This window comes from Oncorhynchus kisutch, linkage group LG13 (assembly GCF_002021735.2).
Source record: "Oncorhynchus kisutch isolate 150728-3 linkage group LG13, Okis_V2, whole genome shotgun sequence".
In the NCBI taxonomy this organism is placed as follows: Eukaryota; Metazoa; Chordata; class Actinopteri; order Salmoniformes; family Salmonidae; genus Oncorhynchus; species Oncorhynchus kisutch.
In genome coordinates this window covers 12,751,826-12,765,971 of record NC_034186.2, presented here as the reverse complement: position 1 = coordinate 12,765,971, position 14,146 = coordinate 12,751,826, and the positions used below count along the sequence as shown (strand labels likewise).

The 14,146-nt window shown below is 44.7% G+C and overlaps 1 protein-coding gene across 1 annotated transcript in view; it reads right to left on the bottom strand.

Annotated features, from left to right (window-relative positions):
- Nucleotides 1-14,146, bottom strand: part of LOC109903044 (low-density lipoprotein receptor-related protein 8-like) — a 344,351-nt gene that overhangs the window by 293,148 nt on the left and 37,057 nt on the right.

Below are 14,146 nucleotides of genomic sequence, written 5' to 3'. Positions count from 1 at the left end.
AGTGCCCATGACTACCCTGCTGACCACACACCACGGCCAGGGTCGGAGAACCAGGCCAGGGTGGAGCCCACATCATTAGCCTAGCTGAGGAGACTCATTATGGAGAGGGATCCCAGCAGCCAACCCCAGGACCAGAGGATCAGAGACCAGACCACTACTAGAAGATAGAAAGGAAGACTGGATACTGAGTAGGTATCTGATATTTATATGACTCCCTGCTTAAATAAAGGTCACATTACTATCACAGCATATTCTAGCTTAATATAGCTAACTCTCTCTCTCTCATCAACCCTATGAATATGAAGGAGAATCCCTCAGAGACCTATACAGTTCAAACGCCTAGCGAATAAATAAAAAAACAAATCAATAAAAAGGTTGGCCATCATTCAGATTTTCATCATTTATAATGGTTCTATTAAGGTGTAAGAAAATGTGCCCCCTTATCACAGCCTCCGAGAGACACAAATATATCACAGCCTCCGAGAGACACAAATATATCACAGCCTCAAAGACACAAATATATCACAGCCTCCGAGAGACACAAATATATCACAGCCTCCGAGAGACACAAAATATATCACAGCCTCCGAGAGACACAAATATATCACAGCCTCCGAGAGACACAAATATATCACAGCCTCCGAGAGACACAAATATATCACAGCCTCCGAGAGACACAAATATATCACAGCCTCCGAGAGACACAAATATATCACAGCCTCCGAGAGACACAAATATATCACAGCCTCCGAGAGACACAAATATATCACAGCCTCAAAGACACAAATATATCACAGCCTCAAAGACACAAATATATCACAGCCTCCGAGAGACACAAATATATCACAGCCTCCGAGAGACACAAATATATCACAGCCTCCGAGAGACACAAATATATCACAGCCTCAAAGACACAAATATATCACAGCCTCCGAGAGACACAAATATATCACAGCCTCAAAGACACAAATATATCACAGCCTCCGAGAGACACAAATATATCACAGTCTCAGAGAGACAAATATATCACAGCCTCAGAGACACAAATATATCACAGCCTCAGAGACACAAATATATCACTGCCTCAGAGACACAAATATATCACAGCCTCAGAGACACAAATATATCACAGCCTCAGAGACACAAATATATCACAGCCTCCGACAGACACCAATATATCACAGCCTCCGACAGACACAAATATATCACAGCCTCAGAGAGACACAAATATATCACAGCCTCCGACAGACACAAATATATCACAGCCTCCGACAGACACAAATATATCACAGCCTCAGAGACACACAAATATATCACAGCCTCAGAGACACACAAATATATCACAGCCTCAGAGACACACAAATATATCACAGCCTCAGAGACACAAATATATCACAGCCTCAGAGACACAAATATATCACAGCCTCAGAGACTCAAATATATCACAGCCTCAGAGAGACACAAATATATCACAGCCTCAGAGACACAAATATATCACAGCCTCAGAGAGACACAAATATATCACAGCCTCAGAGAGACAAATATATCACAGCCTCAGAGACACAAATATATCACAGCCTCAGAGAGACACAAATATATCACAGCCTCAGAGACACAAATATATCACAGCCTCAGAGAGACACAAATATATCACAGCCTCAGAGAGACACAAATATATCAGAGCCTCCGAGAGACACAAATATATCACAGCCTCCGAGAGACACAAATATATCACAGCCTCCGAGAGACACAAATATATCACAGCCTCAGAGACACAAATATATCACAGCCTCAGAGACACAAATATATCACAGCCTCAGAGAGACACAAATATATCACAGCCTCAGAGAGACACAAATATATCACAGCCTCAGAGACACAAATATATCACAGCCTCAGAGAGACACAAATATATCACAGCCTCCGAGAGACACAAATATATCACAGCCTCAGAGAGACACAAATATATCACAGTCTCAGAGAGACACAAATATATCACAGCCTCAGAGAGACACAAATATATCACAGCCTCAGAGAGACACAAATATATCACAGCCTCAGAGAGACACAAATATATCACAGTCTCCGAGAGACACAAATATATGTATATCACAATATTTAGTTAAGAACCATATTTATCAATGCAATCAATTAACACATCTATTGCTTCTATTGCTTTAAATTGATTTGGGAGGACTTAACTAGAGTCATGTAGAGTCAAAAATGATTTGGGAGGACTTAACTAGAGTCGTGTAGAGTCAAAAATGATTTGGGAGGACTTAACTAGAGTCATGTAGAGTCAAAAATGATTTGGGAGGACTTAACTAGAGTCATGTAGAGTCAAAAATGATTTGGGAGGACTTTTTTTTATTACCTTTATTTAATTAGGCAAGTCAGTTAAGAACAAATTCTTATTTTCAATGACGGCCTAGGAACAGTGGGTTAACTGGTCTAGGAACAGTGGGTTAACTGCCTGTTCAGGGGCAGAACGACAGATTTGTACCTTGTCAGCTCAGGGATTTGAACTTGCAACCTTTCGGTTACTAGTCGGTTACTCTCTCCTTTCTCCCTCCAACCCTCTACCCTGCTCTGCAGAAACAACGCAACCACACAGTGCCACACAGTGCACTCCTCCACACAGTTCTTATTGATGATTACAAATGTGCGCCAAGGAGAGAGAGACAGGGGGAAGCCAAAAATCAAACGAGCAGTGTTTTTGTGTTCCGTTGGTCCAGCATTACAGAACTGAGCAGACACAGTACTGTGGACAAGCAACATACTAAAAAACACTATTGCACACAACAGATCATGTGAAATAAGTATGAACAGATAAAATACACAAATAATTAACTGACTTACAACACACATCCACCTACACACACACACACATCCACCTACACACACACACACATCCACCTACACACACACACACATCCACCTACACACACACACACATCCACCTACACACACACACATCCACCTACACACACACACACATCCACCTACACACACACACATCCACCTACACACACACACATCCACCTACACACACATCCACCTACACACACACACATCCACCTACACACACACACACAGACATCCACCTACACACACACACTCATCCACCTACACACACACACACATCCACCTACACACACACACACATCCACCTACACACACACACATCCACCTACACACACACACATCCACCTACACACACACACACATCCACCTACACACACGCACATCCACCTACACACACACATACACATCAACCTACACACACACACACACACACATCCACCTACACACACACACATCCACCCACACACACACACACATCCACCTACACACACACACACCCACCTACACACACACACATCCACCTACACACACACACACCCACCTACACACACACACACCCACACACACACATACACCTACACACACATACACTTACACACATACAAACACATACACTTACACACATACAAACACACACATCCACCTACACACATACACACACATCCACCTACACACATACACACAGATCCACCTACACACACATCCACCTACACACATACACACACATCCACCTACACACATACACACATATCCACCTACACACACATCCACCTACACACATACACACACACACATATCCACCTACACACATACACACACACAACTACCTACACACATACACACACATATATCCACCTACACACACACCACACACACACACACACATCTACCTACACACACACACACACACACACACACACACACACACACACACACACACACACACCACACACACACACACACACACACCACACACACACACACACACATCTACCTACACACATACACACACACACACATCTACCTACACACATACACATCCCATATGTTTTCCTCCTGATCTTCAAACAGCGTCTCTGTTTCAGGGATTAAATAGCAATTATGTTAAACATGAGCGCAGACCATCATTAAAGATTTATTTACCCTCAGTGCCCAACCTCCCCACACACACACACACACACATACACTGTGTCTGCCATCTGGGACACCAGGTAGTAAAGCATTGAGCTGATAAAAAATGTCTGACTGTACAGATTGCCGTGGCAACCTACAAACAGTGGCATCCCGCATAGTATGTTGTTGAGGGTAATTTAGTAAGTGGTGTGTGTCTAGCGTTCATTAGTATAAGTTAGCCACGTTAGCATCATATATCCTAAGAGAGTATCAATTAGCCACGTTAGCATCATATATCCTAAGAGAGTATCAATTAGCCACGTTAGCATCATATATCCTTAGAGAGTATCAATTAGCCACGTTAGCATCATATATCCTTAGAGAGTATCAATTAGCCACGTTAGCATCATATATCCTTAGAGAGTATCAGTTAGCCACGTTAGCATCATATATCCTTAGAGAGTATCAGTTAGCCATGTTAGCATCATATATCCTTAGAGACCTACCTGCATATGTAATGACACTGTGTTGAATTGAATGAAGGTCAATAACATCCCCTCAATACACACAGAACACCTGTGAGTGCTTTAGCAATGAAAAGCTCAATATGCATTCAAATGTTTAAACATGGCCTTTTGCCTGAGTGACGACTGTACACGGAAAGTGGTTTTCCTGTATTGCCAATATCTCTAGTAAAACTGTTAGTAATCTATAGTAATACACCTGTTTTGTTCAAAAGAACTGTCCTTTGTAAGCGACAGAATGTCCCTGTCCTTCTTTCCCTCTCACGTCACCTTATTTACCCTGGCTAGCAGTCACCCCTGCCTGTCCTCTCCTTTCCTCTACTCTGCCTCTCTTCTCCTCTCCTCTCCTCTCCTGTCCTCCTCTCCCTGCCACTCCGCTCCTGTTCTCTCTGTTCTCTGATAAAGGAAGAGAAATATGCTGGAGAGCCCGAGCGAATGAATCTGTTCTGTAATCCAGCAGTATTTGTAATCCTTGCTGACAAGCAGAGGAGAGGAAGAGGCCTCGATGAGGTCATTAAACTCATTCTGTTATATGAACGTTACATTCTGCAGCTTAGTGGATCTCTGCCACCACTGATGTTACACTTTCTGGGAGATGAAAGAAACTGCGTCTTTTTAATCTTGTTCTTCTCAACCGTTTTATCTACATATCTCCTCTTCTACCCACCCTGAGTTAGTTCTCTCTCTCGCTCTCTATTTCTCCCACTTGCTCTCAATTCAATTCAGAGCTCTCTCTCTCTCTTTCTCCTCTTTGACACTATTTTTCTCTCCCTACCTGTCACGCCCAGATCTGTTTCACCTGTCCTTGTGCTTGTCTCCACCCCCCTCCAAGTAACGCCCATCTTCCCCATTATCCCCTGTGTATTTATACCTGTGTATTATCCCCTGTGTATTTATACCTGTGTTCTCTGTGTTCTCTGTCTGTTTGTTGCCAGTTTGTCTTGTTCGTTCAAGCTAAACATCGGTTTTCTTGTCAGCGCCTATCGTTTCCCAGCCTCTCTTTCCTCGTCCTCCTGGTTTTTGACCATTGCCTGTCCTGACCCTGTACCTGCCAGCCTGACCTCTCTGCCTGACCCCGAGCCTGACTGCCGTCCTGTACCTTTGCCTTACCCTAGAAATTCGACCGCAGCCTGCCTTTGCCGGCCCCTGTTGCTACAATGAACATTGTTACTTCGCCAGTCTGCATTTTCCCTGTTTTGTTAGCAGCAGGTGCAAGAGGCTCTTGATTAGCGATGGATTCTACAAAATACAATATTTGGAGCTCCTCCAAGGTGTAACACACACAAACACACACACACTGACACACACATACTGACACACACACACACACACTGACACACACACACACTGACACACAACACACTGACACACACACTGACACACACACACACACACACACACTGACACACACACACTGACACACACACACACTGACACACACACACACACTGAAACACACACACTGACACACACACTGACACACACACACACTGACACACACACACACTGACACACATACACTGACACACATACACTGACACACACATACACACACACACACACACACACACACACACACACTGACACACACACACTGACTCACACGCACACACTGACACACACACACTGACACACACACACACACACACACACACTGACACACACACACACACACACACACACTGACACACACACACTGACACACACACTGACACACACACTGACACACACACTGACACACACACACTGACACACACACACACTGACACACACACACACTGACACACACACACACACTGAAACACACACACTGACACACACACACACTGCCACACATACACTGACACACACATACACACACACACACACACACACACTGACACACACACACACACACACACACACACACTGACACACACACACACTGACACACACACACTGACACACACACACACACACACACACACACACTGACACACACACACACTGACACACACACACACTGACACACACACACACACCTCCATGGAAGGATATTTACACAGTGGGAAGGAAGATGAATTCAGTTTCTTGACAAATTGGATAATTGTAAATTAGATTCCGGGGCTCCTGACAGGAAGATATTGTGGATATTCAATATTTATAAGTTCCAGACGGTGCAGAAGTGAAAATAATTAAAATCAGGTAAACTGTGACGAATCTTAATTACAAAAGCGATCTCTCTCTCTCTACCTCGTTTCCTCTCTCTCTCTCCTTCTCTCTTCTGTTCTTCTCTCTCACTCATTTACACAGTCCATTTGTCTGAGAACAAAAAGGCAAATTGCCAATAAAATGACAATTACTCACAACCTCACTCGAAAACCTGTGGACTTATGAAATTTGGTTCTGCACACTGACATCATTTTTGTGGAACCAAATGGGTTCATATGGAGGGAGTTATTTTACTTTGGTCATTTCTAATGGCTATAAAGGACATTCCACTCTTCCACTCCATACCTGTACGAGCTAGTAGCTAGACTGTGCAGTCTGTGTATTGTAATATCAGTAGCTAGACTGTGCAGTCTGTGTATTGTAATATCAGTAGCTAGACTGTGCAGTCTGCAGCTCTACGGTGTATTGTAATATCAGTAGATAGACTGTGCAGTCTGCAGCTCTACGGTGTATTGTAATATCAGTAGCTAGACTGATACAATAACACAATAACCTTCCGCCCACACACTCACAAGTACATGTGTGTGGAAACAGCGCACACACACACACACACACACACACACACACACACACACACACACACACACACACACACACACACACACACACACACACACACACACACACACACAGAGAGAGACACACACAGAGACACACACACAGAGACACACACACAGAGACACACACACAGAGACACACACACACACACAGAGACACACACACAGAGACACACAGAGACACACACAGAGACACACACACACACACACAGACACACACACAGAGACACACACACACACACAGAGACACACACACACACAGAGACACACAGACACACACACACACACACAATTTGTTTCATCTTCTGACAGTTGCTGAGAAACTGCAGTGCCTTTGTGTCCTTGAGTAGAAGTAGTCAGCTGTTTCAATACCCACACACATAAAAACACTAGTTCAAATCAGTCAACATACAACAATGTGACTTTGAAGACTAAGTGGGTGAACGAGAGAGGGAAGGAATTGCATGTCTCTTTGTTTGTACCGTACAGCATATCACACTCACTGCCAGTCTCCTCCTCTCAGTCAAGAGAATGAAAAGCAGAGGGAAGACAGAAGAGAAGTTATTTACAGGAAGAAACTAAAGCTGACTCTAAATGACTCTCTTTCGTTCTCTCTCACTATTTGGTTCTGTCTCACCGTATATCTCCCTCTCTGTCTGTCTCTCTGTCTCTCTCTCTGTGTGTCTGTTTCTCTGTCTCTCTCTGTGTCTGTCTCTCTCTGCCTCTCTTTGTCTGTCTCACCCTATCTCTCACTCTCGTTCCCTCTCTCCCTCTCTCTATTTTGCTCACTCTCTCCCTCTCTCCCTCTCATTCTCTGTCTGTCTCTCTTGCCCTCACTCTCTGTCTACTAGCCCTGTTGCAGACTAATCCTAGATAATCAATGGATGTAAACCACTAAATCTTTAATGATGGCATCCATCAGCCGGACCAGGTCATCTGGGTTTCAAGCCAATAACAGACCAGATCGCCTCTACACACAGGACAAACCAATTACTCAGACCTGAGACGCTCAACACAGCTGCTGTATTGACATGTACAGGCTTGTAGGCATAGTGAGTGTGTCTGTGACTGTGTGTATCTGTACTATAGTATTTGTGTATCTATATTTGTATGTATAAATAGGTGCATGTGCGTGTGCCAAGCATGAATGTCTGTCTGAGTGTGTCGACATCAGACAGTGACCAATGTGTCCAGCACTGGCATTCCTGTGTATCTGTTGACTGTGAATGAGGTCAGTTACCCCCCTCCACAGACTACCCCTCCATGGGGTCCTGGGATGAAAGGGATTGGAGACAGTGCACCTGTGCGCAGGCAGGCACCTTACTGCTGGGCATCAAAGTGGAAACCAGCACCTGGGCTCAGAAAGGACCCTGGACGGACGGGAGAAACTACCCAGAACTACCCACCATGGTGTCACAGGAGGAGCAGCAGGAGGGGGAGAATGAGGAAGAGGGGGAGGTGGAGGAAGACATGGAAGAGGACGGCATGGAGGAGGGGGAGGAAGAGGGGGAGGAGAAAGTGGAGGAAGAGATGGAAGAGGAGAGGGAGGAAAAGGAGGGGGAGGAAAAGGGGTAGGAAGAGGGGGACTAAGAGGAAGAGATGGAAGAGGATGACGAGGAGGGGGGGGAAGAAGAGGGAAAGGAAGAGGGGGAGGAGAAAATGGAGGAAGAGATGGAAGAGGAGGGGGAGGAAAAGGAGGGGGAGGAAAAGGGGTAGGAAGAGGGGAACTAGAAGGATAGATGGAAGAGGACAGCGAGGAGGAGGGGGAGGAAGAGGGGAACTATGAGGAAGAGATGGAAGAGGACAGCGAGGAGGAGTGGGAGGAAGAGGGGAACTAGGAGGAAGAGATGGAAGAGGACAGTGAGGAAGAGGGGGAGGAGGGGGGGGTTGAAGTTGGCACAAGCATGCAGTATAATGACTGGTAGGGGTAGTGAGAACATGCAGTATAATGACTGGTAGAGGCAGTGAGAACATACAGTATAATGACTGGTAGGGACAGTGAGAACATACAGTATAATGACTGGTAGGGACAGTGAGAACATGCAGTATAACGACTGGTAGGGACAGTGAGAACATACAGTATAATGACTGGTAGGGACAGTGAGAGACTGGTAGGGACAGTGAGAGACTGGTAGGGCCAGTGAGAACATACAGTATAATGACTGGTAGGGGTAGTGAGAACATACAGTATAATGACTGGTAGGGACAGTGAGAACATACAGTATAATGACTGGTAGGGACAGTGAGAACATACAGTATAATGACTGGTAGGGACAGTGAGAACATACAGTATAATGACTGGTAGGGGTAGTGAGAACATGCAGTATAATGACTGGTAGGGGCAGTGAGAACATACAGTATAATGACTGGTAGGGACAGTGAGAACATACAGTATAATGACTGGTAGGGACAGTGAGAACATGCAGTATAACGACTGGTAGGGACAGTGAGAACATACAGTATAATGACTGGTAGGGACAGTGAGAGACTGGTAGGGCCAGTGAGAACATACAGTATAATGACTGGTAGGGACAGTGAGAACATACAGTATAATGACTGGTAGGGGTAGTGAGAACATACAGTATAATGACTGGTAGGGACAGTGAGAACATACAGTATAATGACTGGTAGGGACAGTGAGAACATACAGTATAATGACTGGTAGGGACAGTGAGAACATACAGTATAATGACTGGTAGGGACAGTGAGAACATACAGTATAATGACTGGTAGGGGTAGTGAGAACATGCAGTATAATGACTGGTAGGGGCAGTGAGAACATACAGTATAATGACTGGTAGGGACAGTGAGAACATACAGTATAATGACTGGTAGGGACAGTGAGAACATGCAGTATAACAACTGGTAGGGACAGTGAGAACATACAGTATAATGACTGGTAGGGACAGTGAGAGACTGGTAGGGCCAGTGAGAACATACAGTATAATGACTGGTAGGGACAGTGAGAACATACAGTATAATGACTGGTAGGGGTAGTGAGAACATACAGTATAATGACTGGTAGGGACAGTGAGAACATACAGTATAATTACTGGTAGGGACAGTGAGAACATGACTATGAATATGAATGTACCAGACGGTAAGGTCATTGTACCCACTTACAGGCTTCAGGTATGCTATCTGGACAGGGAGAGATGGCCCAGTGCTTTCTGGTGTTTTCCTGCATTGAAGCCAGTCTAATAATACGTGAAGGTCTCAGTCAAACAGCTGGTCTCAGATAAGTACTTCTTAAACCTGAGTGGGATGTTAAAGATCTCAGTCAAACAGCTGGTCTCAGATAAGTACTTCTTAAACCTGAGTGGGATGTTAAAGATCTCAGTCAAACAGCTGGTCTCAGATAAGTACTTCTTAAACCTGAGTGGGATGTTAAAGATCTCAGTCAAACAGCTGGTCTCAGATAAGTACTTCTTAAACCTGAGTGGGATGTTAAAGATCTCAGTTAAACAGCTGGTCTCAGAGAAGTACTTCTTAAACCTGAGTGGGATGTTAAAGATCTCAGTCAAACAGCTGGTCTCAGAGAAGTACTTCTTAAACCTGAGTGGGATGTTAAAGATCTCAGTCAAACAGCTGGTCTCAGAGAAGTACTTCTTAAACCTGAGTGGGATGTTAAAGATCTCAGTCAAACAGCTGGTCTCAGATAAGTACTTCTTAAACCTGAGTGGGATGTTAAAGATCTCAGTCAAACAGCTGGTCTCAGATAAGTACTTCTTAAACCTGAGTGGGATGTTAAAGATCTCAGTCAAACAGCTGGTCTCAGATAAGTACTTCTTAAACCTGAGTGGGATGTTAAAGATCTCAGTCAAACAGCTGGTCTCAGATAAGTACTTCTTAAACCTGAGTGGGATGTTAAAGATCTCAGTCAAACAGCTGGTCTCAGATAAGTACTTCTTAAACCTGAGTGGGATGTTAAAGATCTCAGTCAAACAGCTGGTCTCAGATAAGTACTTCTTAAACCTGAGTGGGATGTTAAAGATCTCAGTTAAACAGCTGGTCTCAGATAAGTACTTCTTAAACCTGAGTGGGATGTTAAAGATCTCAGTCAAACAGCTGGTCTCAGATAAGTACTTCTTAAACCTGAGTGGGATGTTAAAGATCTCAGTCAAACAGCTGGTCTCAGATAAGTACTTCTTAAACCTGAGTGGGATGTTAAAGATCTCAGTTAAACAGCTGGTCTCAGATAAGTACTTCTTAAACCTGAGTGGGATGTTAAAGATCTCAGTCAAACAGCTGGTCTCAGATAAGTACTTCTTAAACCTGAGTGGGATGTTAAAGATCTCAGTCAAACAGCTTATAAAATCTTAATGCAGCTGAGGGACGACTCTAAGAAAACAACAACAAGGGTTAAAACACAGCGGCCGTCACACACACACACACACACACACACACACACACACACACACACACACACACACACACACACACACACACACACACACACACATATATTTATGCAAACACATAGAGCTATAAGCCACCCAAGCAAATACTACTTCGCCCAACACAGAACCACAACCCATTCTCTGTGAATCTCATAATTGTTTTAATCTTCTTATCCAGAGAGATGTACAGGAGCATTGGGTTAAGTGCCTTGCTCAAGGGCACATCAACACATTTCTCACCTAGTCCGCTCCGTAATTTGAACCAACGACTGAACGGATACGGGCCCAACGACTGAACGGTTACGGGCCCAACGCTGAACGGTTACGGGCCCAACGACTGAACGGTTACGGGCCCAACGCTGAACGGTTACGGGCCCAACAACTGAACGGTTACGGGCCCAACGACTGAACGGTTACGGGCCCAACGACTGAACGGTTACGGGCCCAACGCTGAACGGTTACGGGCCCAACGACTGAACGGATACGGGTCCAACGCTCTTAACCGCTAGGTTACTAGTGTGAGTAAGTTGGAAGGACGTGGGCCTCTCAGTAATAGTGGTGTAGAGCAGAGTCTAGCTTGAGGAGAGAGCAGTGGGGCTGAGGATCGGGAAGGATGGGGAAATGAGGGTTGCAAAGATTATGAAAAACATCCCTGTGAGGAGAAGAGTACTATTCCTGTAATTCACAGGCCTTCTCTCCTATAGATATTCCTGTAATTCACAGGCCTTCTCTCCTATAGATATTCCTGTAATTCACAGGCCTTCTCTCCTATAGATATTCCTGTAATTCACAGGCCTTCTCTCCTATAGATATTCATGTTATTCACAGACCTTCTCTCCTATAGATATTCCTGTAATTCACAGGCCTTCTCTCCTATAGATATTCCTGTAATTCACAGGCCTTCTTTCCTATAGATTTAAATGGTTTTTCATAATTTTTTACTATTTTCTACATTGTAGAATAATAGTCAGGACTCTACAACCAAAAATGGTTCTTCAAAGGGTTCTCCTATTGGGACAGTGGAAGAACCCTTTCAGGTTCTAAATAGCACCTTTTTTTCCTAAGAGTGTAGCTGCTCTCTCTGGGGCTTAGTTCTAACCCTGCTACATGTGTATACAGGAGATACGTACAGCCTCATTCACCACAGACACAAACTGCCCTATTCACCACAGACACAAACTGCCTTATTAATCACAGACACAAACTGCCCTATTCACCACAGACACAAACTGCCTCATTCACCACAGACACAAACTGCCTCATTCACCACAGACACAAACTGCCTTATTCACCACAGACACAAACTGCCTCATTTACCACAGACGCAAACTGCCCTATTCACCACAGACACAAACTGCCTTATTCATCACAGATACAAACTGCCCTATTCACCACAGACACAAACTGCCCTATTCACCACAGACACAAACTGCCCTATTCACCACAGACACAAACTGCCTCATTCACCACAGACACAAACTGCCTCATTCACCACAGACACAAACTGCCCTATTCACCACAGACACAAACTGCCTTATTTATCAGACACAAACTGCCCTATTCACCACAGACACAAACGGTCATATTCACCACAGACGCAAACTGCCCTATTCACCACAGACACAAACTGCCTTATTCATCACAGACACAAACGGCCCTATTCACCACAGACACAACCTGCCCTATTCACCACAGACACAAACTGCCCTATTCACCACAGACACAACCTGCCCTATTCACCACAGACACAAACTGCCTCATTCACCACAGACACAAACTGCCCTATTCACCACAGACACAAACTGGCCTATTCACCACAGACACAAACTGCCTTATTCATCACAGACACAAACTGCCCTATTCACCACAGACACAAACGGCCCTATTCACCACAGACACAAAATGCCTTATTCATCACAGACACAAACTGCCCTATTCACCACAGACACAAACGTCCCTATTCACCACAGACACAAACTGCCCTATTCACCACAGACACAAACTGCCCTATTCACCACAGACACAAACTGCCTCATTCACCACAGACACAAACTGCCTCATTCACCACAGACACAAACTGCCCTATTCACCACAGACACAAACTGCCTTATTCACCACAGAGATAGGGGAAGCGAAGAGAGATGAGGAAAGGGGGGAAGAAGGGAGGGAGAGAGGAGGGTGAGAGAGAAACAGAGACAGAGAGACAGAGAAAGTCAGAGAGACAGGGAGAGACCGAGAGAGTCCACTCTGAAAATGTGTGTGTGTATGTGTATGTGAGAGTTCGTGATTAGTTATGAGAGGCTGTGGCTGTGTTACGCTAGTGTTGGCTCTGTGATGAGTGGATATCTGTGTGCAAAGTCGAACATTTCCCTCGACAAGGACCGGCCTGTAAAATCACATTTCATCCCGCTATCCCAAAATGACACACACACACGCGCGTGCACACACACGCGCGTACACACGCACACACACCCTT